Source organism: Emys orbicularis, chromosome 5, assembly GCF_028017835.1.
Source record: "Emys orbicularis isolate rEmyOrb1 chromosome 5, rEmyOrb1.hap1, whole genome shotgun sequence".
In the NCBI taxonomy this organism is placed as follows: domain Eukaryota; kingdom Metazoa; phylum Chordata; order Testudines; family Emydidae; genus Emys; species Emys orbicularis.
In genome coordinates this window covers 48309692-48326917 of record NC_088687.1, presented here as the reverse complement: position 1 = coordinate 48326917, position 17226 = coordinate 48309692, and positions in this window count along the sequence as shown.

Sequence of the window (17226 nt, the reverse complement as noted above, 5' to 3'; positions counted from 1 at the left end):
TACAGATCCACTTCCTGAGTCTAGCTCTTTCTCATGGTTTCTCAATTTTATAGCAATGAATTTATAATGAAAGGCTTTTTGACCAAGTATTTTATAATCTCAGTACAATATCAGAATAAACCTGTAAAAGATGGAATAGTCATTAGAAGAAGAAACTGGTAATTAGTACTCCTGGTTTTCATTGTCATCTCTGCGGCCGACTCTTGGTGTCACCTCGGGCAACTTATGTAACCTCTCTTTCTCTGTTTTCCCATCTGCAAAATGAGCATTATAACACTTACCTATTGTGCCGCCAAAGGTTATTGTGGGGTTTTATTAATTAATGCTTGCAAAGAGTTGTGTGCTCCTCAGATGAAACATGATGTGTAGGTGTGAACTATTACTTTGTCTCTCTAATAATGTACTATGCTTCGTTAAAAAAAAAAAAGATGACATTTAGTAGGTGAAGGAAAAATTATGAAATTTCAGCTTTCCATCTTTTCAAAATCTTATTTTGGCAGGTTCTTTAAAATCGTTATTTTTAGGTCATAAAATGGTTGCTTACTTTTCACAATTCTCCATTTGTCAACTTAGAACTGACATTTATTATTTCCTAACTTTTTATCCTCTGTTACTGGACCCAAAGAGAGAAAGGGTCAAATTTACAAATGCATTTGGATGCCTGAACATGCAGGAAGCACGTATGGTACTTACAAAGAGCACCTAAGTGAGTTAAGTATACGTCTTAACCTTTTTGATTCCCCCATAGGGAACATTATGAATTATTATGAACAATAATTGCTTCTGATTGATTCAGGGCTGAGAAGGTTGTAGGGTGCCATCATTTTTTGCAATCTTAATAAATAGTCAATGGGCCAATACACCAGGGTCATCAGGATCTGGTTCTGTCCTGCAAAGGACAGAATTATTGGTTAGCTTGAAGGGAATCCTTTAGGAAATCATGATGCCACCTTGTCTAAGATATCAGATTCCAGGAGGGTTGGGGGGAGACTTAGCCATGTTAACAGGCATTCTAAACAACATGCTTTAACATATCAGTATGCAGATTAAATAAATTAAATAGCATTCCCTTCAGAAAACAGTTATATGTGATCTTAATTACTGAGTGGCTGAGAGCTTACATATGCCTCCCAATATGGCATTTTAGTATCACTATATTATCTAGGTGTAATGGGGACATTGAACAACCATTTAGTTTCACAAGATACCAATATACAAGTGGTGTCCCTAATTCACAAATATCTGAAAGGATCACATACTTAATGACACAACACTGTGATAAAGTGTCATAGGTCTCAAAAAAATCAATGTGGGCCTTTTTAATGTAGGCTAAAAATATGTGGGTTAAATCCAAGCAACTCAAAGATGATTTATATATTTGTAAATTGACTCTAACCTACGTGGTACTGGCATAAAAGGGTATTCTTACCATGGGGGGGAAAAGCTGTGAATAATGCAGGAGGTAAACAAGTGAACTAATGTTTGTAACTCCTTTCTCCTCCTCCTCCTCACAACCTACAATATAAACCATAATGCTAATGAGTGCAGGGGCGGAGAGTCACAACAAGACAAAAGTTCACTTATGATCTCCACCATCTAAATCTTTTCAGAGATACCTGCAACATCTCTGTAATAGACAAATTCAAATAAGTTGAGGGAAAGCATAGTAAAAGCCCAAACCTATGCACTTGTGCACGCGTCTTAGCAGGCAGAAATATTTTCAAATTCTGCCCTAAAATAACAGAGGGTCCTGTGGCACCTTTAAGACTAACAGAAGTATTGGGAGCATAAGCTTTCGTGGGTAAGAACCTCACTTCTTCAGATGCATCTGAAGAAGTGAGGTTCTTACCCACGAGAGCTTATGCTCCCAATACTTCTGTTAGTCTTAAAGGTGCCACAGGACCCTCTGTTGCTTTTTACAGATTCAGACTAACACGGCTACCCCTCTGATACTTGCCCTAAAATAAATAGAGCAAGTGAATTTGACAAGAGCAGAGCCAGAAGATCTACACAACCTCAAACAATGTTATCTATTAACCTATAAACATCCTCACTGCTGTGGTACTGATGTTAAGAATATCCATAACATGGAATAGTCTTTCCAGCAAATGCTTTACAAAGCAGAATTGTTAGGGCAAGCACACTTGGAAGCAGGTTCAATGTACTGCAAAAGCTGACAGTAACTGTGCCAGATACATAGACCCCCCCTGAAAGTTTGTATCTGCACCCGAGCTGCAAATATGGTCCGCAGATCTCCGCGGATATCCACAGATTTGCGGAGCTTTACAGATACAGACAACACTAAAATGCACAGCAGATCCAAGGCAGTTAGGGATTATAGCCCTAAGCAATATATCTGAGGCCCCTCACTGTGTCACAATCATTGCTTTGAGTGGATAGCACCAAGTTACCTGGAATAATTTGTGCTCCTTACCCCAAACTATTTACTAGGTTTTTTTTCCCATATCAAGTTACCTGAGGGGGGGGGGGAGTCTCTAAACCCTTACCTACATAGAATAGCCATATTTTCTTCTTTTATAAAGTACCCTAAGGAACTCACTTGTCAAAAAAGTGGAGTAAATTTAGACAGCCACAGCAAATGCTTAATTTCCAGTGCATTCTATACTCCTCCACCTCTAGATCTTCAGCACAATTGCATAGCACACTTAATTCTGTCATTTCTGATTAAATTTACTACATTTTGATTTTCTCCTAACTCCGTCAGGATTCTCTCATGGAGGCATCACACTATAAAAGAAAAATGTGATATAATTTATAAGTAACTTTATGACAAAGGGACTGTGACCTAAAAATCTTAAAAAGCAGTCATTGAAATAGTGAATTACATTTTTATAAGAAAGAAGTTTCAGTACATTACCAAGTAATTTACCCCTCTCATTGAATGGTAAGCAGTGACTTGCAATTATTCAGATTTATGTATTTTTGCTGATTTTTACTATGGGCAAATGTAAGTGATTCAGCCCCAGTCTGGGCTCAATAGATCTTTTCTCTTTCCCTAGGCATCCACCATTCCTCTTGTGACGTGGTGGTAGGGAAACCCAGACCCACCCTCTCCTCTGAGTTCCAGCCCAGGGTCCTTGAGACAAGCAGCTACGGTCTGTTTCCTATAATCCCTCAGTGGTTCACTGGGTTGCTTCCTACCTTTGCCTACTTGCAGGCATCTGTCATAGAGCAGCACTCTCCAGCTTTTGCTTCCTGGAACTTCATGTCTCCCATGCACCTTTATCCAGGCTGTTGCGAAGGGCTGTCAGACTCCCTGTTAATCCTTTATTTGCCAGTATGGGGCATATAACCCATCACAGGGAAATTCACCACAACCATCTAGAACCCAAGTATTCAGGCTCTGCACAGATTAACTGTGGGGAAACTGGGAAAGTGAGATTTGCTCTCCCTTCCCTTTGTTCCCTCCCACACCTTCCAACCCAGGGCCAAAGTGCAGGGCTGTCAAACTGCTGCATGTAACTGCTGCATGTAACTGCTGCTCAGCCTAAGATGTGGAAGAGCAGATTTTCAATGCCAGTTGCATGAGGCACTGGGGTACATAAACATGGATCAATGTCAGTGATCTATGCTGCTCTTTGTAGACCAGTGTAAAGACCAAGCTGTGGAACTCAATGGTTGTGCAGACACATGGGCATGTCCACTCAGCTGGCCAATCCCAGAGCAGCCACTCTGTGGTGTCCTCCACCTTGCACTGGTTCTCTGCACAAGTGACAAATTCCACCTCCCACGCCTTTCCTTGTATTGATTGATCTTTCTATGTGTTGGAAATATAAAATACACAAAATGGTAATTTTCATACTCATGAGTTCTTGCACATCTCTCCTCTTCATTTGGCTCTTCTCTCTACTGTCAGGTCCTTTCCCACTATACTACAACCTGAAGAAGAGCTCAGTGCAAGCTCAAAAGTTTGTCTCTCTCACCAACATAAGTTCGTAGAATAAAAGATATTACCTCACCCACCTTGCCTCTCTGTTTGTATATGGTTACTTAATATGTCTGGGTGCCATTCTGCAATTGTAACTAATGGCTGAGACTGCTAGAACTTCTTGTTCAGACATTTTTATTGCTATTTAAACTTAAATACGTAAATAAGAATAAATAAAAATAAATACTCATTGACAAGAAAAGAAACAGAGATTAACTTGATTGGGAAATTTTGGCACATGAGCCTAAATATCTAATAGACCATCGTGTTCAGATCCCAGGTTGTGTTTAGACCCGTTATACTGGGATGGGCAGCTGCAACATTTAGATCTGGATACAAGTTTGGTTGGGAACAACCCTAGCTGGATTTGAACACTCCATCCCTCCAATAGTTTAGGGAGGTTCACATCTATAGTTTTAGCTTGGACCCATTCTAAATAAAGCAAATTCAAATGAGAAGCTACCCAGAAATAACATGGCATATCAATTTTGTATATCAATGTATAAAGCAATGGACACAGATGGTACATTCAAGCACCGCTAGAGAATTTTTTTTTTTTGGTGAATATTCCCCTTTTTTTAAGATGGTATATTTAGTCTATTTCCATTCCTGAACTTTTTAAACACTTAAATAAAGTTTTCAGTATAAGTGAGAATTGTGTAAGCTGATCCTTGGAAGCATATGCAGCTTTAGAGAATGAATATTTTTCAATGATTAGCTCTTGGATCCCAGTCCTTTCTGTGTTGGGAGGGGAGAGGTAGGGGAGGAATAAGTACTTAGTTCCAAAACACAGACAGGTTTTATAGTTATTTGTAAAAAGCATATCTTAAATTCAAGATGGAGCTCACAGGTAACTCTTTCTGTTAATGATTTTACTGAATTACCTATAAACCAAAATATCTATACTATTATATACAAAATTCCAGCAACAGGATCTTGATCTAGCATGAATGACTTAGAATACAGAACCCTGAAGACCAAAATTCCTTTAAAGGGGATTTATGGCAACTCATCACTATCACTGGAAACAGGCCCTCAAATACCTAGCTCAGCCTCAGAAAATAATTCGGACAATTCTGGCTGGGGTGACAGTATAGCCAGGGCAACTCGCGTATGTATTGATACATCACAGTCCCATGGTAGTTTCCAGTAGTGGGACTCCTAAGAAGTCCCAACTGCAAATTAAAAGGTGTCCTCACCCAGTGGACCTCCTGAGGGAAGGTGGTAATGCAGATACTGCTTACTCTCACCAGCGGTGTTTTCCAAGGGGTATTCAACAGCTCCTGTTGGTGCACGGAGGTGAAATGTGCTTGTCCTTGCATTAGTGGGGGGTAGGGCGTGTGACACAAACCCCACCTATATAAAATTCCCAATATCCTCGCTGCATTATGGAAAACATCTGTATTAAATATCCAAACAAAAAACATTATAAAAACAATTTTCCTGTATCCATCAGAGCAGGAACAATGAAATGTAAATAGGTGTGTGAACTAGGTCTATTGTGAAGTATGTCACAAAAATTCATGTGTTTCAAGTATGTAAATATTTCAAAAACTAGCTACAGGGTTGTAAATTTGGAAATCACTGCTTTTTCTTGTAGCTAAGGCCCTGAATTAAGCCTCAAAAGATCTGGGTTTAATTGCTTGTTCTACAGTTATTCTATGTGACATTGGATGAATTACTTAATTCCTGTCTTCCTTAGTTTTCCCTTCTGAAAAATGAGGAAAATGATACTTCTTTCTCCCACTCTTTGTTTCGTCTACTTAGATCATGAGCTCTCCAAGGCAGGTTTCTACAGAGCATAATATTACTGGGCCCATTTTTCAGTTATGGACCCTAATTGCTAATAAATAAATTAACAGTAATAATAGACTTGGGAGGGGAGGTAGATATGGCCTTTCTGAATTTGTACCATTTGTAAAACCACTAACCATGCCTTCTCCACTTGTGGTGTTGTGTGTGTGGTAAACTCCAGAGGCCTCCTCAATAGTAGATACAAATGTATGGAATTTTCACTGTGTGTGCTGTCCACAGATCCACTGCTTGGCCCTCCAGTGCAGCAGAATATGATGGGGTGAACCAGGCCTTCTTAGGGTTCTACTGAAAATGCCAATGCTCTGCTGCACTGCACCCCATGAAACAATTCTCTGTAAAAGACAAGAGTAGCCATTTTGTAAACTAGGTGAGAACTGGTCCCCCAGCAGCCAGAAAGGCTGGAGACTAACAACAGCCAAACAAGAACCAGTGGGCCAAAATACGAGGAGCTGCCTGCAGTCAGCAACTCAGTTCCTATCTGGATCCAGTGGAGTAGAGAGGGATGCTTCCTAGGCTGTAGCCAGAGGCACCAGGCCAACCCAGAGTTTAGTAATGGTCACAATGAGTGGCAGGGGTTAAGAAGGAGCCCTGCTAATTCAATTTCAAAGAGGGATGTGATGGGGTGCAACTCACCACTGTGGCACCTCCAGCTGGCTGTCCAGGGAAATAGCACTGCACACTCCTCTGGTGGTGTCTCACCTGGACCCACTTCACTCCCAGGACCATGGCATCCTCTTCAGTGACACTGCTCTCTGGCTGTACCACACTCTATGTTCCCCGACTTCCAGGGGGACCTGCAGTCCACTGTCCTGCCACTTCCTTCAGTGGCAAACTACCATCCACAGTCTAGTACTCCCTTCAGTGTCTCCAGCACTCTCTTTGCCCTTGCATCAGGGCCTCAGTCTATAGATCCCTGCAGCCTGCCAGGGGCTGCCTTTAGCTCTCTGCCTGCAGCACTTCCCTGTCCAGGGTGCTTGCTGCCCTCTACCTGCAAGGGAGCCAGTCCTCCTCCCTTCTTAAAGCTCCAGGGAGTGACTAACTCTGTTCTGTTCTGCAGTCCTTCTTATATGGACCAGCTTGGCTCTGATTGGCTGCTCCTATAAGCCCTTCTGTGATTGGCTGCCTCCTGCGCAGCCTCCCTAGGGCTGCTTTTAACCTCTTTTCTGCCAGTGTGGGGCAGACACCCTATCACAAGGGAATTTAACCGAGAAATGATAAGAAGCTATTTGTGTTTATAATTGGCCCTGAAGGAGAAGGAACTGTTTCTATCTTTGTTATACCCCGGAAAGGATTTTAGACTGTGTGACCTGGCCAGAAGACTGAGTAACAGAAGACCCACAAAGGCTGGCTGACAGCCTGCAGTGGGTGCTGCTTGTGACAACATGGGGGCACTCAAGAGTTGGTATCAGTAGTAGTATTTTAAAATGAGCCCCCACTTATTACAAGGGACCAATGGAGGAGTTATTAAGATTTTTGGCCCAGAAGCTCCAGGACTCAGTCAAAATCCAGTAGTTACTAGTTGAGGGGCAACAAGAAGCCCAGTAGATGGCTGTCATAAATATACACAGGGCAGCTGTACTGAATTGCTTTACCTGTAAGAGGTTAATCAGTTCAATTAACCTAGTTGGCACCTGACCAGAAGGACCAATGGGGAAAGAAGATACATTCAAATCTGGGGAAGGAAAGTTTTGTTTGTGCTCTCTTTGGTTGTTCCCTCTCTGGACGGAGAGAAGGTCCAGGCAGGAAAAAACATCTCCTAAAAACATACCGGAAATGAGCATCTAAGATTACAAAAATTGTAAGTAAAGCAAGGAAATGTGTTAGATTATCTTTTCTTTTAGCTTGTGAATTTTCCCTATGCTAAGAGATAGTTTTATTCCTGTTTTTTGTAACCGTGAAGTTGAGTCCAGAGGGGAGTCCTCTATGTTTTAAATCTTTTATTACCCTGTAAAGTTACCATCCATCCTGATTTTGCAGATGTGATTCTTTTACATTTTTCTTTATAATAAAGTTCTTCTTTTAAGAACCTAATTGATTTTTAGTGTCCTAAAAACCAAAGGGTTTGGTCTGTGCTCACTTTGTTAACCTACTGGTTGGTATATTATTCTCAAGCCTCCCCAGGAAAGGAGGTGAAGAGGTTTGGGGGGATATTTTGGGGGGATAGGGATCCAAGTGGATTGCTAATTTTTGCTAAATCACTTGGTGGTGGCAGCAATACTGTCCAAGGACAAGGAAAAGATTTGTGCCTTGGGGAAGTTTTTAACCTAAGCTGGTAGAAATAAGCTTAGGGGGTCTTTCATGCGGGTCCCCACATCTGTACCCCAGAGTTCAGAGTGGGGAGGAAACCCTGACAATGGCACAGCAAGAAATGGTACTCCTTGAGGTGCTCCAACTGGAACAACAGCAGCAACAACAGAAGGGACAGTTCTAGGAATCGCTGATCCAGTGACTGGCTGTCCCAGCTTCCCCAAATACTCTGATGCTGGGACCTGGTATGTCACCTGCCAAGCTGGGGCCCAGTGATGATTCTAAGGCCTATTTGGTCACTATTGAATTGGTACTGAAGCATAGACTAAAGAAACCTGGACTGCTTGCCTAGCACCCTTCCTCTCTGGGGAAGCCCAGCCTGCATATTGAGCCCTGGATGATTAAATGGCTTGAGACTATGATGCCATGAAATCTGCCATAGTGGACCACTTGGGGGTATCCCCAAAGGCCTTCTGTTGTCTATTGTGGTCAGAGCCTCTCCCCCCAAGTCATGACCTCTGGACTGGGCTACTCGATAGCTACACATGCTATGGCAGATATTATAGACTCAGTACTGCTAGAACAATTCTTAGATATATTGCCAGCGGCAATCCAAATGTGGGTTTGCCAGTGTAATCCTAATTCACTGGCAACCACAGTCCAGATTATTGAAGACTATTTGGTGGCAATATGGCCCAGTAATATTCTCTGGCTCAAACTGGACACCTTGCAGACTGACTCTTGGGATAGTCTCGCCCAGTCAAGGGGGAAGGTGCCCTGGAGTTCTGGGAGGTCTGCAAAAACAAGTGAAGAACCCTCTTTGGACTCAATCAAGCAATCTGAAACCCACTTATAATGGAGCAATTACAACAGATGCACTGAGGAAGTTGAGTCAGACAGGGCCACTTAATAACCCCATTATATGTTTTGCTGTGGGAAACCAGGACACATCAGCCACTCGTGTCTGATTATGGAGTGCAACTTCCTAGACTGTAGGATTACAAAGCTGTGTAGCAACTCCGATCTTAGCATTAACAAAAACTACAGGGCCTATGTCGTCCAAGTTGAACTTGAGGAAAGCAATGTGTCCAGTTTGGTCAGTTCAGGATGTTTCCAGATGCTAGTCTGGGGGGTTTTGATCAACCCCAAAACACTCCACTATGATCACTCCATGTAGGTGGTCTGTGTACATAGGAATGTGCACTCACACCCCACTGCTTGGATACAAATAAAAGTGGGCAAATGAGAAGGGAAAATCCAGGTCATTGTGGTAAAACACCTACTCTGAAGATTGGGAGAGATGGGTAGCGTTTTCCCCCCTTGCTCTCCACTTGGCTGGACCTGCTTTCTTCTGAGGATGTAACCAAACAACTGGGCAATATCTTCCCAATAGTGAAATCTGAGCTCTGTGAGGGGACCACCCACTCTAGGAAGTCTTTGGCACAATTCCAGAATTATAGGAAGGCTTGGCTGCAAGCCAATCTTACTGGAGAGATGTAACCACCTCAAAAGAACCATCCACCCAAACTCAACCTGGAACAATTGATAGGTTCTTACAACCTGATACATGGGCAGAAAGAAGATCCTACCTTGTGGGAATCATATATGAAGATAGTGGTAATTAATGGGGTTGTTACTCAAGAAGCTCAAGCAGCTCAGTTTCCCCACTTCAAATTGAAGAATGACTTGCTCTATCGGTTTGCACTGGATCCAAAATTGGGAGAACTACACTACCAGCTCCTAATTACAAGGGAAGCATGGTGAGAAAACAAGCACCTCGCACATTCTATATCTTCTTTAGGTCACTTAGGCAGGGAGAAGACTCTGGATTGGTTACTACCTCAGTTCTTTTAGCTGGGGATTTATAAGGAGACAGCTAACTTTTGTGTTTCCTGTCCTGATTGGTTGAACCAAAGGTGTCAGCACGTGCACCTGTAGTTCCCCTACCTTTAGCAGATACACCCTTCAAATGGGTAGGTATTGGTATCTTAGGCCCCTTGGAGAAAAGTGTGAGGGGACACCAGGACATACTGGCAGTGGTCAATTACACCACATGGTATCCAGAGGCAATCCCCCTGTGCTCAATGATGGCTGAAACATCAATGAGGGAACTATTACAGCTCTGTTTTCATATGGGCTTATCCACAGAGGTCCTTACAGACCAAGGAACAAACTTTATGACCTGTTTACTGCACCAGACTTGGGCCCTAAAGGTTAAACCCCCTTAAAATCTTGGTATGCCATCTACAAATAGTTTAGTAGAAAGTTTTAACCAAACCTTAAAGGATATATTTTAAAAAGTTAGTAAAAATGGACGTCTGAAACAGGACCAACTACTGCCATACCTGTTTGCTGTACTAGAAGTGCCATAAGTTTCAACTGGATTTTCTCCCTTAGATTTATTATATAGCCAGCAGCCCCGGGAAAGCCTCAATTTACTTAAACATGAGAAGAACATCCTTGCCACTCCCAAAAGTGTGCCACAATATGTTATGCAGATGCACAAACTCCTAGTCTGCATGTCACAGCTTGCTCAAGAGAACCTGGAATGGGCTCAACAAACTCAGGCCTGATATTATAATAGAGAGGCCCAGGAAAGGATTTTCCAGGGAGATTAGGTCCTACTTTTACAGCCCAATATTGAGAGTAAGCTTTAGGCCAGACAGCAGGGCCCTTATGAGTTTGTACAACGGACTGAGGAAGTGGACCACAAAAAACAAAAACAAAACAAACAAATGTATCATATAATCTATTGAAGCCATGGAGAACCCACCAGATGACATGAGGCCTCAAGTGCAGTCTACCACAAGCCCTGTGGATGAACCTATAGAGAGAATTCCCCCCCACACACATTTGCAATGGCAGGCCAGAAAACTGTTGGAGTATTTTAGCACTATGTTTTCCTCAGAGTTGGACTGGACTCACCTCTTGGCCCATCACATCAAACAAACTCAGGGGCAATGCTTGAATATAAAACTGAATGGATTCCAGAGAAGCTCCAAGGGGCTGTGTACCAAGAGATCAGGCAATATTAGAATATGGGGTCATTGAGAAATCCAAAAGTCCTTGGTGCGTTCCAATCATGCTGGTGCCTAAGCCAGATGGCATGACCCAATTTCATGTTGATTTTTGAAGGCTGAATGCAGGTTCACGATTTGATGCCAACCCCATGACCTGAGTCAACAAGCTACTGGACCAACTTGGGAAAGCTAAATACATTACAACACTAGACTTGACAAAAGTGTATTAGCAAATACTTCTTATGCCAGATCTGAGAGAAAAGACAGCATTCACCACCATTCTAGGGCTGTTCCAGGTTACATCCATGCCCTTCAGTTTGCACCTTTCAGCACCTCATGGACGACATACTTCGTCTCCACTGACAGGTTGCAGCAATCTATCTTGATGATGAGGTAATCTTAAACCCAGATTGGCAATCACATTTTATCCAGGTAACTTTTGTACTGCAGCCACCAGGGGAAGCCGGGCTCATGGCAAATCCAAAGAAATACCAATTTAGAATTCAGAAAACCAAATATTTGGGAAATCTCGTAGGAAATGGGAAAATAAAATCTCTTCAGGATGAAAGAGAGGCCCTGAGGAGAACCCCAATTCCAGGGACCAAAAGCAAACTTGGGTCCTTTTAGGCCTAGTGAGTTATAACTGTCACTTCATATCCTATTTGGCTACCTCATTCATGGACCTCATGAAGACACTTGAGACGAAAACAGCCTGGTGGACTCCAGAGTTTCAAAAGGCATTTCAAAAGATAGATGACATCTTCTATATCCAGACTTTTCATTATTCTTTGTTTTACACACAGATGCACACGAAGTAGGCTTAGGGGCCATACTTTCACAAAACCTCCAGGGAGTAGAACATCCAGTACTCTATTTAAGCAGGAAACTCCAGCAACGAGAGACCAAGTACTCTACCACAGAGAGAGTGCCTAGCCATATGGAAGACAGTAGTGGCCCTGCAATATTACCTGCTTGGTACTTTGTTTGAGTTTTTCACAGACCATTCTCCCTTGAAGTCGATGGAGGCAATGCAACCTTTGCATTATACAGTGGTACCTAGAGTTACAGCCTTATCCTTTCGTGATACAATACTGACTAGGAACTCAAGATGGGAATGCAGACTTTTTCTCCCAACTAGGAAGAGCCATTACCCCTGAATAAGACCCACACCCAGATTCTATATAATAGCGTGTACCAGGCCTTTGTGACTCCTGGATGGAGGCCCCACTGCTCTGCTGCACCCCAACCCAGGAAACAGTTATCTTATAAAGAAAAGAGCAGCCGTTTTGGAAACTAGTGAAATTTGGTCTTTCAGCAGCCTGAAGGGGTGGGGACTAACAGCCAATCAAGGGCCAGAAGGTTGAAATAAAAGGACCAAGTCTTTTCCTAGCTGGAACTAAAGGAGTGAGAAGGGATGCTCACTAGGCTACAGCCAGAGGAACCAGGCTGGGACAGGGCTTAGTACTGGTCACAATCTGAAGCAAGAGCTATGGAGGACCACTGCTAATTCAATCCCGAAGAGGGAATTTAACCCAGAAAGGGTAAGAAGCAATTTTTGTTTATAATTGGCCCTGAAGGACAAGGAACTGTTTCTATATTTCTTATACCCTGGAAGGGGTTTTGGACTATGTGACATGGTCAGAGGGCTGTCACAGAAGACCCACAGAGGCAGGTGACAGCCTGCAGGGGGAGTTGGTAGCTGAAGGGAGTGGCAGCACTGCAACCAGATGACCAGTGAGTGCAACCCACCACACAGAACCTTTTGCTGCCTTTGAACTTCATGCAGACACCTGTGGGATTTGCCCCTTGGTGAATGAAGGTAACCTTGGGTTAAAATCAGACTTACATTAACAAGCAAAATAAACAGATTATATTGTTTACATACATCAGGAAACTGATGATGTTTATATACCTCACTGTATTTACATAGCATTTATAAATAAAGTAGACACAGCTCAGGTATAAATAAATGTAAATCACATGTTTATGTTCACCGATTGAACCTCATTTTTCCCTGAGTCTGCTGATAGCCTGTTATTCCAGTAATCTGAAGCAGGAACAATTTCCCCAAAAAGACTGAATTATTTTTACATTTACAATGCAAAATAGAGACAAACTGTATTTTCCATTACCAATTAAATGCCTATCTGTTCCTCAACCAGGTAAATTGCTATTAACAGCCTGCTACGTTATTTTTGGGACTATTTTGAACAGAACTATTCCGGTTGCTCTAATTACAACTTCTAAAATTAATATTTAAATTTTATAATTGCTGGACTGTGGCATCCTGTGAAATAATAATTACCTGTCTGATTGCAAAGTTGAAGAGAGCTGTTACATGCATATGCTTCTTTTTAATCTTGCTGCCTGTATCCCTATCCGCTTGAACAATGTTATTAAGTTCTGAAGTTGATTATATGGGTTGGTTTGTGAGTCAGCCAGCCAGCACTTCAGGCACCTAAAAATAATGTTCTTTTATTTTGTTAAGAAAAGAAATGCCTGCACCAGTTTGAGCAATGTGAGCTGGATTTTAGAATGAATACTAAGACTGATCCAATCAGTTCAGAAATCTCACATTAAACCAAACATCTTTTGAGCTGGGTGTAAGGAGAGAGGGAAAATATTTTGATAAATATTAATTCTCTCTTCTTGATACCATACCAGCTTCACACCTTACCTGAGGGTCTCATCAAATCTGGCACTCTCAGTTACACCAGTGGCTGTCTTGAAGTCTGAGACACTTTAAAGTGCAGGGAAGAGCAGTGCATTCTGAACTGGAATACAAGGTTTGATTAAATTAGCCAGTCAGAACCTAGTACAGATTGTCTTGGATTTTTTACAGTTTGTAATAGATTATCATCGGAGGTAGAGACATCTTAAGGGGTTTGGGAAAGGGAGTTCAGTATGAGAATGTGAATGAGGATGGCATCACATTCCAAGAACAGAGATGAGCATGGGTGAATTTATGAAACACTCAATGGAAGAAAAAAATTCTCAGGAGGCATAGTTTGAGATAGGCAGTTACTACTTTACTACTTTTTGTGCCTCAGTTAAAGGGTCCTCAAAAAAAGTTGCAGACTTTTTCAGATATACATCAGGAGTCACTCTAAGGGTCTGATGTGCCAGTTTACTTTCTTTTCTAGCTCTGATATACAGGCAGAAGCTAGAGAGTGTGGTGCACTGATTCAAATGACTTAACATGTCTCTAAACCTTGTTCTATTGAAAAATAAGGCATAGCTTCTGGCAGGAGAGACTTGAAATTAGAGCTGGACAAAAATTTTTCAATAAATTGTTTTATCCCCAAAAATGCATTTTTCGGGGCCCAAAGCTGTTTGCCAAATTCAGGTTTAATTCAATGAATAGCTTTGATTGTGGGGGGGGGGGGAATTGAAAGAGTTGAAACATTTTGTTTCATCTGTTTCAACTGTTTCATTTCTAAGCATTTTGTTTTGACTTGATTCAAAACAGCATTTCAACTTTGGCCTATTTAAAAATAATATGTGAAAAACACCCCAAACAGCCAAACTGGGGGGAAAAATGTTTTGTGTCAACTGAAACATTTTCTTTGATTCAAAAGTAACTGAAAAAACAGGGTTAAAATGAGGGGGGTTTTTTGGTTCAATGAAAAAAAAAATTGTTTTCCTTTCAGATTAGACTTTCTGTGTGCCTCCCCCCCTCAGATTTTTCAATTTTGCCCCCAAACTGAAACTCCACTATTTGCTCAGCTCTACGTGCAGTACTCACTAACCTCTGGACTACCATACAGTAATTTCCACTACCCAGATAACCTTCCATGACAGACAAGTAATAGGGGTAGTCCTCAATATAAAATTCAACCTTTTCCTCTTCAGTGAAGAAAGTATGCCACATAGCTCGCCATGAATACCAGTGGGTTTTCTGCCTCTTCTCCGACTGGAACGCCCAATATTTTCATATTCTTGGTTCTCAATAGCTACAGAGGCACATATTTCCTGATCACCACATCTTTCTACAGTGCAGGGCTGGAGAAACTCCTGCTTGTTCATGAAACAGTGGCTAGTAATCTCTTAACTTGATAATTCAAGGTTTAGTCCCACAGTGACATCATCAGGAATAGGAAACTTTCAAATTCCATTGCTGCAAAACAGTGAGTTAGGAAGCCCACTAATTCACTAAAAACTTCTGAGCAGGCAGGCCTGTCTTCCTGCCCCTCCCACTTGAAGAGATGGGGGGAAATGGTTAGTTGTCCATTCCCTAAACAGATTGGGAAGAGAAATGAGCCACTTGAAGACCCTGATTTTCGAATCTAGATACAAAGCAGTACACACTCCTAAGTAGTTAGTACAAACTGAGGGTTACATTCTGTAATGTGTTTCCTAAGAGACTCAGCTCAGAAGGTGCAGTCCAGGGACTGACTGACAAAACTGGCTTTACTTCATCTTTGTGCCCTCCAGATTCAGGGAGGACTGAAATGGCCTCCACTGTAAGTTATACCCCGCATACCTCCCAGGGCCATGAGGTAGCACAGAATCTCCCATAATGCTCAGTGGTACAAGCACACTCTTCCCACCCAGGATTCAACCCACAGCAGTTTCCCTGTACAAGAGCTTACAAGCGAGTACAGCAGATGGCCATTTTTGCTGGCCCTATGCAGCTCTCCTGCTGGAGGAATTCTCCCCCAGGCCCTTTGAACACCTGCAATGCCCCTATAACACTGCCACAATGACAACTGAGGCCAGAGTGGTGATGCTGAATCAACCCCTTGGTGTTCCAAACAATCAGGTTTATATTTAGCCACTGGTACACACAAATGCCCACTTTGCAATCATGGCAACTTCATGGGCAAATTATACTTCTGTCCACTTTTTGCTTTCTTCTCGAAACAAAATAGTAGTTGCAGCTTCTCTTCACATAGAAGTCTTTCTATGCCTCCAATAATTTTCATTGCTCATCTATATTTCTGCTGTAACCTTTTTGAGTGAGGTGAGTTCAAGGTCCACGCAACTAATGTATATAATAGTATGCGTTTCTTTGTATTCATTTTAATTCTTACAGCCAATTTTTCATGTACTTCATTTAGTTTTTACTTCTACGATATATTACTTGATTATACTGATATTTCTTGCTAATTCCATTGTTGTTTAATTATCATCAAGTGGAACTATATTTTGTAAAATTCTTTAGAAAACATTTTAAAGAAGAAGACAATAGAAAACATCATTTGGATAAGTCAGCAAACTATTGCTTGATTTATGTGTTATTTAGCTTGTCAATAAGAAGTTATATTTTCATCTTAATTACCGCCCTTTGAAAAGTGCTTCCCTAATTCAAATCAGAACTGTACTGCAGAATGTATTTCATGGTTTTAATTGTATCAGAATCATGCACTGTTTTCAGTAATTAACAAGTCTCCATAATTATGGGTGCATGGGGCTTTCTGTGTTTTACTGCAAAGTGCAAATGTTGAAAGTCAAGATATCTCAGTGGGAGAAGGACATAAAAATCTTAAAATATATGCTTAAATTATGTTTTTCTTCTTCTGGTGGCGAGTTTATATACATTTCAAACTAAAGTTTTCTTTCATTCACTGACTTTGAGAATTGCTTGCTTAACCTTGAACCCATAAATAACTAGTTCTTTAAGCATGATATACTCAAGACAGTAATTGACATATTGCAAAACAGCTCTGCCACATTCCAGTATAAAGGATAGGCTATGTCCTGAGACTATGCACCTTGGTTTTAATCTGGTCGTGGGGTCCTAGTCAATCGCACTCTGCTTATTTTCAAGCCTGCATGAAGTACACATGGGAGCAGATGGAGGGAACTCTCAGACTGCTGACCTTCTTTAAAATCTTGCTGTACATAAGCTGTGAAAAAACAACCCCATAAAGGCATTCTAAATTTTGAAGAGATAAGGTCAACAGGACCTGGGATCTGTCCGAGAGGAGGTACGCTAAGTGCTACATTAGGGGGGCTGTGTTGGTGAGTATCTGAGTGTCTGTTGCTGGGACAGTTTGTCAGTTTGACCGTGTGCTTGATTGCTTGCTTGTTTGTTTGTTTGAAAAGTGTGAATTGGGAGTGCTTTGTTCCAGGTGGGCCGTGAGTGGGCCTGACTGGTATATAAGGGCAGTCAGCAGCGAACCAGCTGAGCGGCGAACAGCAGAGGCTAACAGAGGGAGTTTGCCTGGGGAGAGCTCACTGAGGCTTTCATCT